At 46.8% G+C, this 20,562-nt stretch overlaps 2 long non-coding RNA genes across 5 annotated transcripts in view; one reads left to right on the forward strand and one right to left on the reverse strand.

The window, feature by feature from the left end:
• Positions 1 to 1,282: 1,282 nt before the first annotated feature.
• LOC131593033 (uncharacterized) lies at positions 1,283 to 18,963 on the forward strand. Its single transcript, XR_009280753.1, has 3 exons — positions 1,283 to 1,365; positions 2,159 to 2,276; positions 18,882 to 18,963. It is a non-coding gene; the product is annotated as an uncharacterized LOC131593033 (long non-coding RNA).
• Positions 17,358 to 20,562, reverse strand: part of LOC131593031 (uncharacterized) — a 28,733-nt gene continuing 25,528 nt past the window's right edge. The window contains exons 6-7 of one of the 4 annotated variants that reach the window (XR_009280750.1): positions 18,707 to 19,308; positions 17,358 to 17,823 (exon numbers count right to left, since the gene is read on the reverse strand). This is a non-coding gene — a long non-coding RNA (uncharacterized LOC131593031). Of the gene's footprint in view, positions 19,309 to 20,562 lie in introns of all 4 variants that reach the window. The other 3 variants (XR_009280751.1, XR_009280752.1, XR_009280748.1) reach the window with 3 other exon arrangements.

Raw genomic sequence — 20,562 nt, forward strand, 5'->3', positions numbered from 1 at the left:
CTATTTACAAGTACCTTCCGAAATCTGCTGGAGTTTTGCTTGAGCCTGTAACAAAAATGTTTCTCCCCAGATGAGAAATCGGGTTATTTCTCAAATTCAAACTTTTTTAAACAAGACTGAAAAGGCAGTGAATAGCTGGCATCCTGCTGAAGTTAACAGATCTGTGGGGATTTACACTAGATAAGCATCTGCCCAGCGTTTGCCCGAGGCAATACCTCTAACCAGAAGTGTGTAGGTCATGGTAATCAGGAGAGAAAGAAGTGGTTTTAAGTTTTGTGCTGCTAATAAAAATAGGCAGTGCACTGCATGTATTTCTGAGGACAGCAGAAAGTTTTCAGAAATCTTTCTGATTTTGGAGAGTCTGGTCTTACTTGTTGTGCGACCAGTTGGTATTTCTCTTGTGAAGCCTGTGGCATAGGACAGGTTTCCCAAAGAGGTGATGTGATCTCTGTCTGTTGGGCTTTTTAAAATTTGACTTGGTCGTGGCCCTGAACAAGCTGATCTAACCTGGGGTATAACCATGTTTTATAGGTTTATGTTGAAGAAGAAACCTTGTCATTTCTGCAGTTCTCTCTGTTCCTGTGCTAAAAAACACGATTTCCAGAAGTTTCTCTCAAAACAGCTCATGTCCTGACAATGATACAGGAAAGTGATCTGAGAACACAAGGAAGGGACTTCTCAAAAACGCCAGGTGCTTAGGTTTTCTTTCTTCCAGCTGGCTCTGATAGTTTTGCTTATGCAGTTTGGGTATTCATATGCAAATCACAGATTTGCGACCGTGCTGGACCATGATCAGAAAACAGATCTCACAAGTGATTTAACAATAACTTCCAGGATCATTTCATGTTTGGGACCTGGAAAGGGAAGCAGAGTGGCATCATTTTGAGACCTTTGAGATTCCTTCCGCTTTACTCTGCTCTGAGACAATGCAATATTTGCTGTGTGTGAGTGGCCTGGTTTTGGCTGGGATGGAGTTAATTTCTTCAATGGTGGCTAGTATAGGGGGCTGTGTTTTGGATTTGTGCTGAAATAAGTGTTGGAAACACAGGAATGTTTTTGTTGCTGCTGAGCAGGGCTTACACAGAGGCCAAGCCTTTGCTGTTTCTCAACCACCGGACCACAGAGGGGGCTGGGGGTGCACGCGGAGTTGGGAGGGACGTTGCCTGGATATCTGATCCCAACTGACCCAAGGGATATCCCACAGCATATGGTGTCATGCGCAGCCTAAAAAGCTGGGGGAAGGATGAGGAGGCGGGGCGGGGGGGAGGTTTGGAGTGATGGCGTTTGTCTGCCCAAGTCACCGAGGGGCGTGAGGGGGCCCTGCTGTCCTGGAGATGTGAAACACCTGCCTGCTCATGGGAAACGGTGAACAAATTCCTTGTTTTGCTTTGCTTGTGTGTGTGGCTTTTGCTTTACCTATTAAACCACCTCTACCTCAGTTTTCTTGGTTTTGCTCTTCCAGTTCTCCCCCCTGTCCCGCCGGGGGGAGTGAGTGAGCAGCTGCGGGGGACGCATTGCTGGCAGGGGTTAAACCACAACAGAGTGTCTTTATTACTTTAAAAAACAGAGAACAAGGGAGAGGTGGAAAATTAAATGTGAAAATAATTTTTTAAAATACCGTTTCTTCCTGTAAGAAGTGTTTGTTTAAATGTGAACATAAGAAAAGGTCTGAGGGCAGGGACAGGCTGAGATCTGCTTCCAGTAAGTGAGCAGAAGACTCTCTGGTCTGGACAAGGTGCTAAGCACGGGAGGTACAGGACTGACCTCTGCAGTCAGCAGAAGGAGGGGGCCTCCACCCTAAATGCAGGAGATCACAGCTAGGCTGAGTGCAGCTTCCCTGATGCTCAGAGAGCAAAACCAGGGCAGTGCACCCCGTGGGCAACACACGGTGCCCCTATTCCTTCCCTCTGGGGTGTGGAGCAAACCAACATCCCTGCGTGGACCACAGCAGCAAGGGGGAATAACCCAAAGTGGGGGGCATTGGTGCATCCCCTTGGCTGTATCTGCCAGCCCAGTGCTGTCAGCGACGCTGTGCCATGCTGAGGGCTCTGCTGTGGTGGAGGCATGGGGTGGTTCTTGCTGGTTCAGTGCAAATAGCTAAGCACTGAAAGTAATTTCTTTCATTCACTTCTTACACATCCTGAATGGGGCGTGTCAGTTTTTTCTCCTCAGAACTAGTCTGGGCAACACTGAGAGAGGAGTAGAAAAATCAGAGCTAATCCTGCAGGAATGAGTCATTCTGGCATAGGATTTGCAGAGCAAGATGAGAAGTTCAGGTAAGACAAAGGGAAATGGAGGCTGTAGTAAAACTGTGGTTTGGAGCATGACAGTTAAACTGCTATGAAGTCAAAGCTGGAAACCCCCTCCCAACAAATTGCTGAACTCAAAACCTTGGCAGTGTCTAGAACAAGTCAATATTCACTCACACTAGTTGCAGAAACTGAGGTTCTTTCCCATGGGACCTGTTTAGGTTGGATTGCTAATTGTCATGGGTCTGGAAAAGAATTACTATTATTTCATTATTATTTTTAATTAAACACAAATAAAGATGGCTGTACTTTTAATGTTGAGCTTTGAAATATTTTTGGCATTTTTTAGCCAGGATTACACTGGCCAAGTCCAAACAGAGAAGCACTGGAATTCTGACAAAGGTTTAAGGTAACTTTCAACCAGATTTCTCTAGCAAGGACAGTGGAGTAGTTTGGGTTAAAGCACAAGCCCAGCCTAGATATCTGGGTCCAGGAAAGGAAGGCTGGGTTTCTAGAAGCTATAGTAGGCATAGAAATAATTTCCCCCTGCATCCTTTACAAGTCTTTTAACTACTTTAGCTTGTTTTCTTCACCTGGTATCTTTGCAGACATGTCCACCAGATTGCCGACCCGTAGCTCAAGAGAGCTCACCTCCAGAGCACGAATTAGAGGAAGTAATTTTTCCATTATTATTTAAAACATTTCAACGTGTAAAATAAAAATGTTGGTGTGATTACAGCAAAAAGCTAAAGAATCACAGAGTCACAGAGAAGAGGACACCTTCCCACCCCAGCCTCTCCCACTTGTTAGTAGAGATGTGATACTTGCAGGAGAGTTGTACACTTAGATGAGGATAAAGACTAAGTTTTAAAGGAAGATATTTCTGAAATGCCCAGAACATTGGCAGAAATGTGGTAGCCTTTCAGTAGATGTAGGTCCTGTTCCACAAGCCAGGATGGAAGAAAACCAGCTGACCTTTATGAACAAACCAGCTGAGACCTGCTAGACCTCTGGGTGTTTATGTCTGGCAGGCAGTGAAATGTTGGAGTCCCTGTGGCAGGGCTTTGGCAGCGACAGTTTGCGTGTCTTGTTGCTCTTTAGACATCGCTGTGGGCAGATCTGAGCGGCAAAAGGGTCTCTGACAGCAGCAAATGGAACAAGACTTGCTGGAGCTGCAAGCCCACCATCCTGGTGGGGATGGGGATGGGGCCCAGGCGAGACCAGCGCAGGCTCAGCTGTGCCTCTGGCCAGGCTGGCCCAGCTCGGGGCTGCTGTGCATGCCTGCACATTCTCCCGGGGATTAGCCCTGCGAGGAATGTGGTGCCGGAGGAATGTCCTCCCAGTGCAACCTGAAACCATCGGTCTGATACAGCCTGAAAAACAGGGTGGGTTGTGGCAGCTCCGACAGTGCCACGACCCCTGAGTTTGAGGCTGGGGGTCATGGGAAATAATTTCTGGTGTTTGGACCCAAAAAACCTGGACTGGGGCAGTGGCCTTGCATGCTGCATGTCTGGGGTGGAGGCAGCATCCCCCAAGAGCAAAGGACCTCAGGTGCGGGCACTGTTGGCAGACTTGGACTCGTCTCCCTCTACATTCTGCCAGTTTCTGTGGCACCAAGGTCCTCTGCCTCTACACAGCTAGCTGGGCGATGGTTATGGGGAAATGGATTTTTCTTCAACACTCTAGGGCTTGAGGGCTCTCACCCCTCCCTGTTACACCCAGCTGCTTGGCACAGTTGTCCATGTAGATGCTGACCTAGCTCTGGAACCACCAGTGCCCTTATCAGTGTGGCATCAGGAGGTATGTGCTGCTGTGTGCCCTTTCCTACAACACCCCTTGGGCAAAGAGGGTGTAAAGCCATGCTAGCTCTAAGGCCAGCTGGCAAATCCAAAGTAAAACTCAGTCCACGTATGATGCGCATTCCTACTGATTCCTTCACAGAGTTCAGCCTTTCCCCACATTGCTTGCTTCAGAGACTGACCACAGCTGGCTTTTTGGTCCCAAGCCTTCCTCTAGCACCTCATGCACATAGCTTGTATGGCAGTCAGATGGTGCTGCTTCATTCTCCACCTCGTGAGGGATGTTTCAGCACTGTGTGAGTCTCCAGGGCCAGGGCTGGGTGTGGAGGGAAGCATATCTCGTGCGGCTGCTGTGCACAAAGCTGTTTTTCAATGAGCTCATGGCCGGGTCAGCGCCAGAACGAGGGCAAATGGAGCGTAGAGAGGGTTTGCACCCACATGCTGGCCTCATGCAACCTGTATTTGGGACTTAACTTCTGATCAAATTCCTGCCAGGTTATTGCTCAACCTCCTTGTAGGGGCAGGAGCCATGTGTACTAGATGAAGGCATTTGGCCTCATGCAGCTACACAACAATATCTTTTCTGGCAGCTTTGGGTTTTTTTCCTTCTCCTTTTCTGGAGGGGCTGCCAGATCCTCTCCCCTTATGGGCAGTTCAGCATATTCCTGGCAGCACCCAGCTTTGCCTGTGGCTAGCCCAGCAGATAGAGCATGGAGCAGAGACTTAGGAACTAGTCCAGCATTAAATATGCTGGGACCCTAAAGCTCAGAGCTTCCTTGTACTCCCGCTTGATGTAGCCATATGAGATTTCCCAGCTGCCCAGCTCCTGTCTCAGAAGCTGAACACCAAGGCAAAGTCCTGGCTAATACTTTAGAGACCCTGTGAGATAGAAAGCTGCGCATTTGGCTCATGATTTGTGTGAGCCCACCTGCAATCCTTTTGTGCTACAAAGACCTGGGGGCAGGTAACCTGCAGAATGAGGTAGGAAAGAAGGAAAGAAGCTCTGAAGGCACCACAGAAAAGCCACAGCAGATGCAGGGGGTGCCATTTTTGTCATGGGTAGATAGAAGAAACACTGTGGCTCTCCCCTCCTTGAAATACAGACAGAAGTTGTTGCAGATGGCCATGTGCTCTGGGATAAGGCTGTCCCTTGAGCAGGGAGGTTGGACCATGTGACCCACTGTGGTTCCTGACCCATTCTGTGATTCTGTGAATTTGGAGTACCAAGCAGCACAGGTGGCCCTGGGACCTGCTGGTGACAGGAGCAGCTGGACTGAGCTGCCCCCTTACATCCCTGGCCCCAAGCATGCCAAGTACTGCCAAAAAAGAAGCAGAGGCAGACTCATACTGATCAGCAGAACAAAGCCTGATAGGGTTGGGGGCATGGCCACAGAGAGGCTGAAGGAATGGAATGGGATGGCCCCCAGAGGCCTCAGACAGGTCTTCTAGGGCAGATCATTGTTCTTTTGCTCTGCCATTCCTTTACCATTAAGAAAAGGTTCTGCATCAAAAGCATGGCATGGAAAGCATGGCATCACCTTCCCTTTTTGCCCTATCTTCCACCAACAGAACAGGAGTGGCTGTGAGATTGCGATGAACAGTTTTCCATCTCCTGCAACTTTTGTCCCAAGGAGCCTGAAACGTGTAGATTTTCACCCAAGACCCTCAGCCAATTCCTGGTATTATCCTGAGCACATATTCCTTCCGCTCAGCTACTCTTTCCTTTCTGTGAACCAGAGATAATGGCTTCCCTCAACTTTCCTCTAGAAGGTCTGGCACACTGGGCAGGTACTAGGTAGGAAACATCTGAATCCACTGACTCATTACCACTCAGGCCTTTAAAATGTTCCCTGCACAGCGGACTTTTCTCCCAGAACCTTTCCCAGCCTTCTGGGCACTAAGGATAGATGGCACAGTGCCGGAGGAAGACACAGTACTTTCCTAAATGGTGCCTGAGGTTCTTCTCCATTTTTTTGGTTTTCATAATATTCAATTTCTTTGATTTTTTTTTTTTTTGCCTTTGTTTGTTTATTTTGGAAGCCTAGAGGCCTTTCAAGAGAGGTCACATAGGGAGAGAGGCCGCAGAAAGACATTTCTTTCTGGTTTTATTCTGAGTCAGAGTAGGAGGTTTGGTGCAGAGGTTTGTGGAATTACTTGGAATATATGTCTGCTGCTCAAATAACTCTCTTGGCCCAGTGATGGAAGCACATGGAGCTTGGAGAAATGTCACTTCTCCCAGGCATCTATACCCTGTATAATGGTGCAGGGCAGGTCTTGGGCAGATGGAGAGCACATTACCACTATTTGAAGTCCTGTAGCTGAGGTGGAAAAGACCACCTGCTCCCATTGCTCAGAGCAGTTCACCAGGGCTGCCTGGCACCTGCAGCCCACAGGCGTCTCCCCCCACACCTGCAGGAACAAGGACAGGAGGACACTTGGGCTGCCAGGGCTTTCTGGCCTTGTGGGTGGCTGGGATTGATGGCAGGTCCTGTGGACCCAGGGCACAGGGGGGTGTCCAGATTAGCAGCAGCACCATGAAATGCACATTCCTTTGCATAAGGATGAGTTTAGCAACAGTTCAGCTGTTGCCATTTAGCAGGCATGGGGGACAGCAGCTAGCCCTGCTCTGTGCACTCACACATCGCAGTGGCACTGTGGCAGCTGCTCAGTCCCTGAAGTGGCTGGAGGAGTATAGCAGTGGCTCTTCTGCATTGGTCAGCATCATTCTCCTGACCAGGCAGAGCTAGCGTCCACTGCAGAGGAGCCAGACCACCCCACCATGGGCTGTACTGTGTGCTGCTCTGGGCCTGGAGGAGCTCCTGCCTCTTTCTGGCAGGACCTCCAGTCATAGTCAAAATAGCACAGGGCTCTGAGGGGGTCACCTGGCAGTCACAGCTGCCCCTGCCAGAAGGGATCCATTGTGCCTGGCGTGCTCAAAAGACTTCTGGAGTTCTGTAAATGAAACCGCCAGTGCATTAAATATGTAAATACTCCTCTGAGCAGTGATGCTGACCCTTGGTCCCTCTTTCTGGCCCACTGATCTTTTAAATAGCTTAGCCTTAATGGAAAGGGGGTCTGACACCACCTCCTTATGCCCTCCCACTAAGAGGGCAACATGTAGCCTGGAGGAGCAGGAATTGCTCTGTAAAGGGGAGAAGATGGGAGAAAGTTGTCCATGGGCAGAGAACGAGTTGGCATGGGAGGCCTAGTGCACAGGGTTTAGGAGTGTGGGTTTAGGAGGGAGAGTGCTCTCCCTTTAGGAGGCAGAGCAGGAGTACCCTGGGGAGAGGGTTGGTGTCTGTGGAAGTTTCCACTGCAGACATGTTCCTGGGGTTCTCCACTGCCCATCAGAAGCTGGCTCCCCATGTCTGCTCACACCAACAGTATCTCAGGCACCATGTGCCCCAGCAGCTGCAGGGGAAAAGGCCTGGTTTGGGGCTGAGCTGGGCTTTGACAAGGGAATGTATGCACAGATCAACGCCTGAGGTTCCTCCGCTGTGCTCAGGCTACATTACCAGCAAGCTGCTGAGTAACTTCTGGGTAGCATGAAACAGTATTTCCCAAAGCAGCCCTGCCCATGATTCATCAGAAGAACTCTTATCTTCATCGTTGGAAAGCTTTTGTCATTTTAATGAAGAAACAACTTCCTGCTGCTGGATGGGCGATTACCCAACACAAACTGCAGATATTCAAAGGGAAGAGCCTGTGATCCATTAGTTGGCTAAGGGCTATTCTTCAGCCCAAGAGCCAGGATAATCCTAGGTGGGAACATCCACAAAGGGGTCAGCTGTTAAAGGAATTTAAGTGCCTTTACATTGGCATCTAGAGCCCTGCTGGGAAGCTGAGCCCTATGGAAGACCTCCCGTGACCTTTTTCACAAGTCTTGGGGGAAGGCTTCTAAATCACTGAGGCACGTCTGAAGACTTCGCTCTCTGTTTTCTCCATCACTGGGCTTTCAAACAATTGCATCCTTGTCACACATTTGTCAAAGAGAAAGGGGGAGATGAAGAAAGAAATTTCAATAGTCTCAGGGCTTTGCTTACAGCTGTGTTAATGCTGAATAGCACGCGGAGGTGGAAGGGATATCCTGAACAATGTCTGGTCTCCAGGCAGAATCCGTTTCCCATGACAGTGCCTTTCTGAAGCAGGAATGCCAGCATGAAGCAAAACTTGTTAAAGTAGTAAAAGAAGAGGTCTCTATTGTGTCCTGTGTGACAGAATAATCCTCCCTCAAGAGCAGACTGTCTTTTTCCCTCCCATCTGTGAATTTTGGCTTCGATCAACTTCGTGATTTTCACAAGGTATAAAATTAAAGTCCTACCCCTTAAAAGCAACCAGCCAACCCTGCAGGATCTTCCCACAGACATGCCCACAACTGTGAATGTAGTTTTCCTGTACTTACTAAAATGTCTGAGAGCATTAACCTGAAATAAGGTTTCCTGTTAGGAGTTGCATTTGATAAGAAGAAACAAAGATTTTCAATATCTCCATCCATTCCACTGGTCAAACATAATTTCCCTTTCTCAATGTTTTATTTGCAGGTTCACTGTCTTCCTCAATTTTCTCCTAATTTTTTTCTTTAAAGCTTTCCTTTCTGAAGTACCTGTGAAAACCAGCAGACAATTATTTAGACTTACCAAATGAGCCAAGCTATCTTGCTTCTGTCTTTCTAGCTCCTTGTGCCCTGTGTTTGTCCCACATTTATGTTCTGTGTTTGAACTCTGGATAGGGTGTCTCATCTCACAGCTCAGCCTCTTAAGGGTTGTATTAATAATTAATCACAAGCATCATCAGTATTGTCAATATATCTATACAGGAGCTGAATATACCAAATTAAACGTGAAACAAGGCCTTAGCAGGGAAACAGGGCTGTTCCTTCCCCCTGTTTTATTTCAGAAACTACTGATTGTCATGTCTTTCCACTTTTCTTTTAATTCCAGCAATATTCATTGGAGGTTGTTAGAGTATGCCTGTGATTCTGCCATCAAAGGAAAAAGGTGGTTTTTTTGTCTGGGGATGGAGAAAATCTTAGTAATTTGTCTGGTACTTGTGTTAAACAGTCTTCACTGGAACAGAGCATCTCTTCAGGTCCCTGACCACAAGGAAAATGATGCACATAGGGGATGCCCAGCTATTGGAATCCATGCTCTCAGCTCAACAGACTTCATAACATATCCTGGAGGCAGAGGTTTCTAATTTCACATGCCCACGGTGAGCGCAAGCCCTGGACACTAGCCACCACAAAAAATAGTTGTCAGAGGGACTGGCTAGGGTGGGTAGTCCCTGGCCAGGAGCCACTGGGCAGGAGTGTGCTTCTGGTGTCCTCATATTGTGAGGTGAGGTGGGTGGGGGATCCCTAGCCTGGCATATTTGGAGGGAAGTTACCATGTCAAACAGGAGTACAAGTGTTGGTGGGACCTTCACTTTGCTGGTAAATGCTACCGAGATTTGGCTCTGGCACTTGAGACTTATGTGACTTGTTACAGCCTTTGAACAGAAGCAAAACAATTCCTCCTAAATTTCAAAGTTTCAATTTCAAAATCTCCAAATCTGGTAACAGCTCTGCACTGTTTACTTAGGGATTTCTTACATTTTTGAAATGGAAGTCCACCAGCAAGCCCTCAGCCTGTGCATCTTGGTTACCAGTTCATCAGTAATTTAATTATGTAGCCTTAAGATTCAGACTGCCTCTTTCTGAAAGGTGTGCTCTAGCTGGAGCAGGCAGGTTTGGTAATCCTGTACCACAGTCAAAACTGGTCCATTTAGTTCCACGTGTAGTGGTGCTCATACACAGCCCCCTCATTGCACACTGGAGCACCATGATGCCAGACAAGCAGGTCTGACAAACTGACAAGTGGCTTTAATTGAAAAGTGGGGAGTAAAAGTTCCTGAAACTGGAAACAACACATTTTGACATTTGAAAAAACCCACAACCCTCTGAAAGGAAGAGGAAAGTTTCCTTTTGGTCCAGTTGAAGTGAAATAAATAGTCTGACACATCTGCTTCCACGCAGTCAGAAACTTGCCCTCCCTACACATTTGTGTGCTGAGAATAGGTGTTCTCTTCACAGGGAGAAGAGAATTCAGGAGAAGCAAGGTGAGATATTTGCACCATCTCTCAGGGAGGATGTTGTACAAATTTTTCTTTAAAAACTCTTTTAATTGCCAATTCCTTCAAAGTGTGGAGGGATGCAATTTCTGATCATAATCCTACCATCACTACTGTTGTTAAAAGTGGGCTGGTCTATCTGTAATGAAGAGCCCATCCATTATACTCTCTTAATTTAGAGCTGCTCCGAGAGGAACACCCACTCCCATGGCTCGCCTGTGGGCTGAAGTGGTTTCACTGAATCCTTCTTAGGCATTTTAGTGAGTCCCCACTCTCCAAAAATTGCTGAGAGTAGTGCATCCTCTATATGTGGGAAGTGTGGCACAAAACAGTGTGTTTGCGTGGGTACCAGTCCACTTGAGCTTCTATCAGCTGTAAACTTCACAAGAAACAGCATCTTCTCCTACCTAGGTCTTTGGCTACTTCTGAGCACTGCACCAGGAACAGATGTCTGCTGGATCTGTGTCAGGAATAGTCAGGAAAAGAACTTTCCACAGAGTTATTTTTTATCAGTTGCTTGCTTTTTAATCCATGTGACAAGTAGATCACAGATCTTCAAGGGATACTTATTAGGCACCTAAAATGAGATTAAGTGGACTGGCAAAGCCATTTGGCTGCTATAATTATCATCCTCCTATTTACATTGCACCTTTAGCTGAAGTTTGGGCAGGACTGATGAGAAACCAGGATCACTCATGGGTGTAAGCTAGTGTTAGTCATATTTCCCTGATTTCTGCATGGCTGCTGCAGATTTCAGATGGGACCCAAGCAGAAAGGAGGGGAAATTTAGTGCTGCTTCCTCCAGCCCAGGCTCTCTTACGCGGTGAAGATGTTTCAGCACTTTTGGGGCAGTTCATATGTCATTGGGGTTGTTGTAAGTCTTCATATGTGATCTCTTGGCCACCTTCACTGCTCTGCCTGTGGTTCCTGCAGTTTCTTTTCAAAGGATGGGGAACCCGTGCCTCTCTGAGGGGGATAACCTCAGATAGCAGTTGCTTGGCTCCATTTATGTGAGTAAAATGCCATGTGTTTTGATGGAAGTGATATCGAATAGAATCTTCTTACAGAGTTAGCCCACTTTGACAACAATGTCAGGTGATGAGGTAAAAAGTGCAGTACTGAAACTTAGTTATAGCTTACAATTTCTTTCATGGTAAGACAGTGTTGTTTGAAAGGAGATTGTTTGAAAGGAGATTGTGTTGCAGTGCGTGGAGACAGTCCCTATGCTGCTACCCTAAGGCTGAACAGTAATGGGAGCTCAGTTGGAGAGGGAGTTCCTAAAATCAGTGGGCCTACTGCACTTAGGAGAAGGGCACAAGACTAGTGCCAAGCTCCACTTTGTTACCCCTGGATTTATTAGATAGGTACAAGAGTCCTCAAAATTTGTCCAGAAAAGTTTGCATTTGGGAACAGAGGCCTTGACTGGAAAAACTGAGATGTCTGACAGAGAGTATGTCAGCAAGCAGAAGGGATGACTGCACATGCATGGGGGTGTGTGCATAAATTTTCCATTTACATAAGGAGGGTTGGCAAAGGCTCTCTGGGCTCTAGGAGAGAGACCCAAAAGCTCAGATGACATTTGCTGGAGAGAAGAGAAAGGAGCCTGTGGGCAGGCCTCAAACACATGCAGTGTATTTAGCTTGTCATCGTTCCTGATGCATTTTGGTTGTGAGGGGAGAAATCCTCGGGAGCGGAAGGCAGCTTGTGCTTGTGATATCAGGCAAAAGTGAAAAACAGCTAATGTGCTGAAGTACTTGTAGGGGGGTCATAACCCCTACATATGCCTTGAGTGCAAACTCCCTAAATTTAAAATACGAAAGAAGTGAAACAATTTGTTTGATACACTCGTTGTAGCAGCAAGGATTAATCTATGTGTGTGTGCCACTGTGCTGGGAGAGCCGACAAAAAGAAACTGGCAGCAAATCTGTGGTGACCAGACAGAGCAACGGCCTGGGATAAGACAGCATCCAGCCCCAAGGACTCTGGGAAAACAGGTGAGGAGAGCTTGGAGTTACTACACTTCAGGAGAGGACTTGTTACTCATTGTGTTCCATCTCTCTGTTGTCCAATTCCTTTGTCTCTTGTGGGACATGATGAATAAATAAAGACTTTTGAGTTTAATGTCCCTGAGACTGAAACCAGCATAACATCAGCAGTCCTAAAATCTGATTTTTGTCGGTGCTGTTGCAAGCAAGAGATGCCAGCTACTGGGTGCTCCAGACACCCGAGCAAGGCACTGGACTAGGACAGACTCTGCTGCAAGAGAGCGTGTTGTGAGCCCCCCTGGCAAGGTCTTCAGATGCCCATGCTCTTCCAGTGTTGTATCACCTATGTCTGTTGCCCCCAGGAAACCACAAAATCATCCTCAAACTCCTTCCCTCCAGTTTCTGTCTCATGGGGCTGAGATTAGAACATGTTTGAACTTAACATCCTGCAACACTGCCTGGCTTCCCTCCCAAGGAAAAGGTGTGGAACAGACATTTAGAGAGGTCTAGGAAAGGCTCAGACAGAGGGGGAGCAATCCATCACTTTGTTGAGAGGGGAGTTCCTTTGTTGAAAGGTGATAAACTTGGGGTGTGGGGTTTTTCATTAAGAGTAGTTGAGAAGTTTTGTGCAGAATTTGTTAAAAACTATTTACAGTTGGAAAACAAATATTTAAAGACTAATTAAAAGAGGCCTTCCAGTGAAGCTTGAATTCAGCCTTCCACACTCATGGAGAGCCACTTCCCAGTGGACTGAGCTAGCTGCAACTAGGTACTGCCAGATGACATCTCAATGGTGCTGTGCTCTGCAGTTTCACAGGGACAGCTCACACACAATTCTGCGTGGGGGGATCCTTGCCTGAGCTGTTCCTCCAGCTTGCTGGTGACTCACAAGCATGAAAGACAAAATTGAGAAATATGCTGCCAGTGACAGCCCTCGTTACCTCCAGACCATGTCTGTAAGCCTCCAGAGCCTACCTTGATCATCCCAGCCATTCTTGATCTCTCACTTGTCTGTTTACCTCCATCCTTCCAGAGGTGTACAGCAATGCCATTGCTGGCTAAAGCCTTGTCTTTTTCCCATTTGGGTTTCTCTCTCAGGAAAAAGGATTGCACCCAGTTCCTTCCTGAGGAGATAAGGAAAGCCAGGCCTCTCTGCTAGTGCCTCTCACACCACATAAGCCCAGGAGAAGGCCATCTCTGATCTGCAGCAGTCTATGGGCTCAAGGCCTTATTAAATAGTAGAGGAGCAGAAGCACACACCTACCACAAGGTTTCATATTCAGCCAGTTAGCTTAGACAACAGCTTTTACCTGTGCTCTCTGCCACAGAGAAAACCTACCTAGGCTTGCTGATTTTCATTCCATATGCAGCCCGTAGTGCAGCATCCCACTGCAAGCTCAGCGGATCATTTCCAAGTCAATGGAAACTTCCAGCTGAGCCACGCTCAGCAACTTCACTGCTGCTTCTCCTGCTCTGCAGAGCCCTTGTTTCTCTGTGCTCTTCGTGCCCCTTCTCACCTGTGCAGGGCATGGAGAAATCACCAGCAGCTGAGATCTAAGGCTGTTTTGGCTGCTGCGTCATGGCTGGTCCTCTAAATGTGACAGGCTTTGCTATATAGAAATCAAACACCACTAGCATGCATGACATAGTTTTTTAACATATGGCCATGAGGCATCTGTGGTGAAAGGTTTAGTTTTGCTTTCTGAGGGCTTCATAACAGTCATCAGGGGGACGACAGGAAGGAAAGCAAAGAAGGAGTGTGTGGCACTTCCCTTCTCAACAGGAGACATGTGCATACCTGCATCCCTACACCTCCCCAAGGCCCAGCCTCCATCCTCTTACAGGATCCTGTGCCACATATAGTTGCTGCTCATGGGATGGAGAGATGCCTCAGAAGAATTGCTGTGGAGTTCCTTGAAGAATTGCAGAAAGGTTTACATCTGGTGGTCTTAAGCTCAACTACTTGATCGAAGCAGTGCTCACAAAAGCTAGGTCATGTTGCCCAGGGCCTTACCCCGTCTCTCTGGAGAATCTCCAAGGACAGAGATCTCACCTCTTCTCTGGTGCCTATCCCAGGCCTGCACTACTCTCATAAAAAGAGATTTTTTTCCATGTGTCCAACGAGAATTTTCCCTGTGGCAATCTGTGCCTATCATCTCTTGTCTTTTCCCCATGGACCTTAACAATAGCATGTGTCTCTCTCCCACGTAACCCTGTGGGACAGTGGACTGGATGACAGCAGCCTGGTACCCTCTTGACCTTCTCTCCAGGCTGAACAAGCCCAGCACCCTTCTCTTCTGCCCCTTACTGTTTATTTAGCTGTGCATACCCTCTCAGACATTGAAGTATTTTCTCTCCTTTTTTGCCACATCTCCCTTGTGCAGTTATCTCCTAAATGCCTCTCCTGTTGTTGGTCACTTAAGTGCAAAAGGATTGCTTCTGACCACTTTCAACAAGAAAGTGAAGCAGCCCAGACACCCAGCCAACATCCCACCATCAAGATCAACGGAAATGTGCTGCACTGAAGTGGTAATCCCCTGAAAAAGCTCACTTAAACTCCGTGTAGATCTCCTTGGTCTTTCATTTCTGTCCTTCTCAGCTCCTCTTGCTGGCGCTTAGCTCTGAAGAGACACACTGCTCTCAGGGCAGCAGGCTGCATTACCATCCTGAGAACACTCTGTCTCCAGCAGATCCTCTTTCCAGTCTCCACTTGCATGAGCTGTTGAGTGGTTAAGTGTGGATTCAAGCCTCCTTGTCATAGCTGGCTAGGCAGGCATTTCACTGGCGAGACCGGGTGCATCCTGCTGGAGAGGTGAAGGCCCTTGAGTCGACTGGAGTGGGGGAGCACTCAGACCTCAGGGACTTCTCTTTTCCACTGTGCTTGACTTCAAACTGTGCTGTGGCCTTAATCACACACGGCTTTTGTCTGTGACACAGTAAGATACAGTGTGAGACACGGCCTTTCCTGGACCACAGAAGGACTGTTAAGACTCTTTATCTACAGCTGCTTCTCCAGGATGAGCCACAAAGCGTAGCCTAGTTAGTGAACAGGAGGATTTAGCTGGTTTTGGTGCTTGAGGGCAACTAGGTTCTGCTGAAATATCTGGAAACCCCCACTGCCACATGGACCAGGCCTCCAAAGGCTATGGTTCTCCATGATAACATGCTATAACAAACTATCCTGATGCATCCTAGCAACCTAGGTACGAGGCTGCTAAAGACTACACGCCAAAAAATTCCAGGTAGTTGCTGATGCCAGTCTCATGTCCAGACAAATCAGTGGGAAAACCTGAGAAAGACATTTTAATGTGAAAATCGTGCCTTTCTCATCACTTTTTTTATGCAGGCCACGTTTTGTGTTGCTTGATTGTCCAAGGAAAGAAAAGCACCGAATATTCAGTGAGTAGATCTAATGTGAAAAACGGGATTTGTGGGGTGCTTGAATACAATTGAATAGGGAGGCAGACATGCTCTGCAGCGTGTTGTGGATGTAAGAGGCAGTTGCTGCATGTTTCTTGCACATGCTGCAGAGAAGGTGGTGCAGGACTACAATGCATTACAGAGGGACACTGCTCTTCTGGCTTCTCTGTTTCCTAGGCTCTGTCCTCTTTTCTGTGGTGATTTTTTTTTTTTTTTTTTTTTCATTTTGTGACTGCAGGAAAGAAACTTTCTTTGAGAAGGTCTTGAAAACTCAGAAACATGGATATTTCTAAACTTTCCAGTTAAATATTTACTGTCCCAGACAGAAAATGCTTCATTCATCAATAGTCTGAATGTCCCCACCTGGAAAAGAGTTACAGAGCCTCAGAGATCTTTCAGCAAACAAATTCCTTCTCATTACTGACTCTGTGGGCATGACTGCTCTCAGAAAACTTGAAAGTCAAGCTGCTCAGGAGTACTGCCCATACATGTTTGCCTTGTACTCCAGCTTCCCTCTTCAGACTAAATCAGGTACTTTTTGTCTGGTTTGCCTAAACAAGTACAGCCGAGGAACAAATGCTGGAGCATTCCTCAGGGTTCAGCCAGGCTAGCCCTGGGTTTCTGACACTCATTTCTGTATGATTCCTGTAAACTCCAGGTTAACCAGCAACACCTGCATGCTCCTCAGCACCACACAGAGATATTAGAAATGCTTGTATATGTGTATTTTTTATGTGTTTTTTTATGTTATTTTTTATTCTTGACCTTACTCCTACACCTTGCTTCAGGCTTGTTCTCTCACCTGAAGTACAGCTGACATCTGCAAAAAACTACTTTTTAACCCAAGGTCAGACTGCGGGCTGCCCTGCCTGTGGAAGCAGGCATCTTAGGCCTTGAACTTGAGCTGCCTGTCTCTGAGAGACCATGGGGCTAAGCTGGAAGTTGCAAAGGTGGCCATGAAGGGCAAACCATTTCTGTTGCAGCCTAGACTGGTCCTGTCAGGGCTTCACAGGAAGGAGCACAACCCTGTGGTGTTCCACAGAGGTCTGGTCACTATCCGCTGAGCATAACAGGCTGAAAGACGCTGCGTTCAGCAGGAATAAATAACTTTGCAGTGTGCTGGGTGGAGGACATGACTGCAGTGTGATGAGAATATTTAGAATATTGAATGCGAGAACTGAAATCAGTGCCTGGGCTAAATGGGCTAAAACCACCCACACCCCAGCTAGTGAACTTGTGAGCAATGAGTGTACTGCGTGTTAACAGTTTCAGTGTAATTTCAAAAACTGATAGCAAATGTTTGTCTCTCTCAGCAATTCAGTGTATTTCATTCCTCAGATATTAAGTTGTACTGACATATTTCAGAGCATCACAGAGAGAGCCTGTGTATACTTCTGCTCAAATGATAACTTGAATTCATACCTGATATGATTACTGTGCTATTGGCTGGCTGGAGTACTCCTTGGGAAAGATCTGGCCTACAGATTTTCTAGCATTGCTCAACAGATTTTGCAGCATTGCTCAACAGTTAACATCTGGAGCTTGTACCTATACTGGAAAGCAAATGGCAATACTGCAAGCAGATAGTCATGTACCTAAGCCAGACAGGTTTCTGTGCAGCTGATCAGTACTTGGAGCCACAACATCATGACTTCCATGGTCAATGCCTATTGAAGGAATGTATGCAAGAGGATTCTGTCAGTAAAAAAATAATAAAGGCTGGGGGAGGTGGGAGAGTAAGAGAGAGGAAGCCAAACTAATAAAGGAGAGTGGACACAGAGAGGTAGCATGCTTTATTTACATATTTGTTCAGTACTGGGAGGGGGATCAGTATGGGAGGGGGTCAGATGAAGGTGCTGCCTAAGTGCAAGGATGAAATCCTGCCTCTAAGTATCATTTTCTAACCTGTACAGAGTCCAGATGTCCATCACCAGTTGGCCGCAAGGTCCTCTTCTGCCCACGCTCCTGCTGCTTAATGCCTTGCATGGCAAAGAGCACTTCTTTACCATGTGGGCTCCTGCTGTTCCCTCTTTCACATGGGAGAGGACATGAGCCATCATTGCAGAGACCAGTTCTAGTCTGTATGAACAGACTGGTACATAGAGACATAGAAGTATTAGAGCATCTTCAGAAAAATCTTTGTGTTCTCAGGGTGGCCACAATTCCTGTGTACACATCAGGGGTGGAAGCAGACACCATTTGTTGGCAGACTGAAGAGAGATCAGTGCAAGACCATGGAGATGGTGGGTGGGTCTGGTGCACCTGAGAGAGAGAGGGGAGATGGAAGGAATCAGGCTGTTAGCATGGAGAAGGGATGCCCCAGGAAAGCCCTAATTGCAGATATCCACTGACTTACAGTTACCAACCTTCTCTCAGAAGTTCACAGGGATGTCTTGCTTTAAAAAGTCTTGTTTTAACCCTTGTCATAAGGGACAAAAGGGACACATTGCAACATGAGAAATTCTGTTTGTACATAAGGCGTAAAACAACAGTAGTACAGCCCTGGGACAGGGCCAAAAGGGGTGGTGGGGTGTCCAATGCTGGATATGTTAAAATTTTAGCCGGTCAAGGTGCTGACCAAACTGACTTTGTTTTGAAGGCAGTTGAGCTTGGAAAGGGGGATGGGAACAAAGACTTTCAGATGTGCCTCCCCACCTGAATGTTTCCATGATTCTATGTGCACAGCCTGCAGCTCCCAGACATGTGTTAATCATGCCTTAAAAAATAATTTCTGAGTAATCCTGGGGATTATTTACATGACCCTGCAGCTCGCTCATGTGAGTACCAAGTGTAGGACTTGCTCTTAATGGAAGAGCTAAATATACATCAGCAGCCCAACAGGATTACTCAGTCTGCAGCAGAGTCTGTTAAATTGGCATGTGTGCTTCCCATTCATTCCTTTCAGATGTTGCTCTGATATAGCATTTTCCACAACACTGTGTGACTACATAGAAGAATGATTGAAATAGGCAATTTTCCATGTTTTACTGGTAGGAAGGAAGGTCAGATTTACTTTCAATATGTGTTTCAGGTTTGTTTCATGTCAGGTTAGAGAAGTGCTATAAATCAAGTGTTACATCACTGACCCCCTGTTGATCTCTATTATCAAAATGTTTGTACACACATGCAGGAATCCATAGTTCACCTTTATTGGTGCTTTGTGATTTCTTGGGAGTGGGTCTTCTCAGCACGTCTGCAGCCAATTTTTCTGTCTCAGCTTTTATGGACCAGGAAAGCCACTTTAATTTTAAGCAGGTTGGTTATCTCACTCTTATGCATCACAGATTTTCCCTTACCCACTCTCACACATGTGTTCACAGGCACAGAGCAATCTGGTCAGGATCACTTGGGATGGCACAGTGGAAGAGGGACACCAGATACCAAGTTTTTCATTGAGTCTCTTGCAGCCCCTATTGGGGTACCTCTTGGTAAGTTGATTTTTGGGCAGGTCTTGTATATACTCTCCAGGATACAGGTGTTGCTACAGGGGGACAGTGTTGCCTCAGCACTTTGTTTTCTTTCAGCATCATTTTTCCTTGGTTTGGATTTCATGAAGTATCAGAAAGAGGCAGGACAGAACTGTGTTCTGAGCCCTGGTTGCCATCCTCCTGTTGTCAGGGCATACAGTCTCTTGTTTGTAAGTCACCACCTGATCTCAGCACAGACGTCCTGGGCATGGCACAAGAAACATGCCGTGTTCTGTCAAAACAAATTCTCCACTTCAACTTTAGGCCTGCTACAAGAGTCCTATGAAATGCTATTAAAGGAGCTCAGAAAAATTCAGATTGGAAGGCATCTTCAGAGGTCACTCTTCTAATAATCTGCTCCAAGCATGGCTGACCACAAAGCTAGATTGGGTTATCTCCAGCGATGGAGATCCCACCATCTCTCTGGTCTGCACTGTGCTTGTGTGATGATTTCATCTCTGTTTTCTCAAAAATTCTCTTGGATTGAATCTAATTCAGGATGCTACCTGATCAGTGTCATCATGCAGTGCAGAGGCACTTCCCTCCACTGGCTTTCAAGGACCACCCAGGCCCTGGTCAGCCACCAAGCTCACAGCTGACATGCCTTGCTGTTCACCAGGATTGCAGCCCTCCTGTCCAGGGCAAGGGCCTCATTCACTGCTGGGCTTCTCACAGCCATGGGCAGAACACATACTTTGCTCAGACTGTGCTCCAGGAGGTTCATGGCACTCCATTTCTGCAGCCTGTTGAGGCCCTTCCGAAGGGCTGTGCTCCCCTCCAGCTGCTCCCCCAGCGTGGAACAATCCCAGCACCCTACATTCCCTCTTCTGTGTTGTTGCAAAAGATGTTAAAAATACTGGCCTGGCATTAACCCTTGAGAAATGGCACATGTAGCTGTCTGCCAGCTACTCTTACTGATGGACCTCTGTCCTTGAACCTGACAGCCCACCCAGTTTTCCAGTCATTTAACAGTTCACCTGCAAAGTCCATAATTTCATCTATTTAGCTTCAACAATAATGATATAAAAAACTCCAAAATAACTTTTGCCAGAAGATTTCCCTTCCTAAAACACTGTCATGTGCGGTCAGAAACTTTGTTTTTTGTCAGTTTCATCCTTTGGTGCTGGCCCAGCCTAGGGATCAGCACACTGGTTTTGTGCCTGCCATCTGAACACCCTATTATTGTAATAAACTACACCCACTCATCATTTAGTACTGGCACCAGCAAAAGGGGTTTGTCATATGTGAAAACTAGCAGGAAAATCCATCTTTTGTAAACTCCTAGAGTTAGAAATATAACACATTGTTGATAAGACAATAAAACAGATATTGTGAAGGAAAGGGACTGACAGTGCCCTGTAAACATAGTTTTACGTATTAGAAAAAAAAGCAGCATTAATGCTTTTATTATCTTGGGACAAAAAATGAGCTACTGGAAGGAGTTACAGGCAGCAAAGAAACATGGCTTTATCTGCAGGTTGGGTGTGCTTTAATCTGACATCCTGACAATGCTGTATGGTGAGTAATACCTAGA

The sequence above is a fragment of the Poecile atricapillus genome, chromosome Z (assembly GCF_030490865.1).
Source record: "Poecile atricapillus isolate bPoeAtr1 chromosome Z, bPoeAtr1.hap1, whole genome shotgun sequence".
Taxonomy (NCBI): domain Eukaryota; kingdom Metazoa; phylum Chordata; class Aves; order Passeriformes; family Paridae; genus Poecile; species Poecile atricapillus.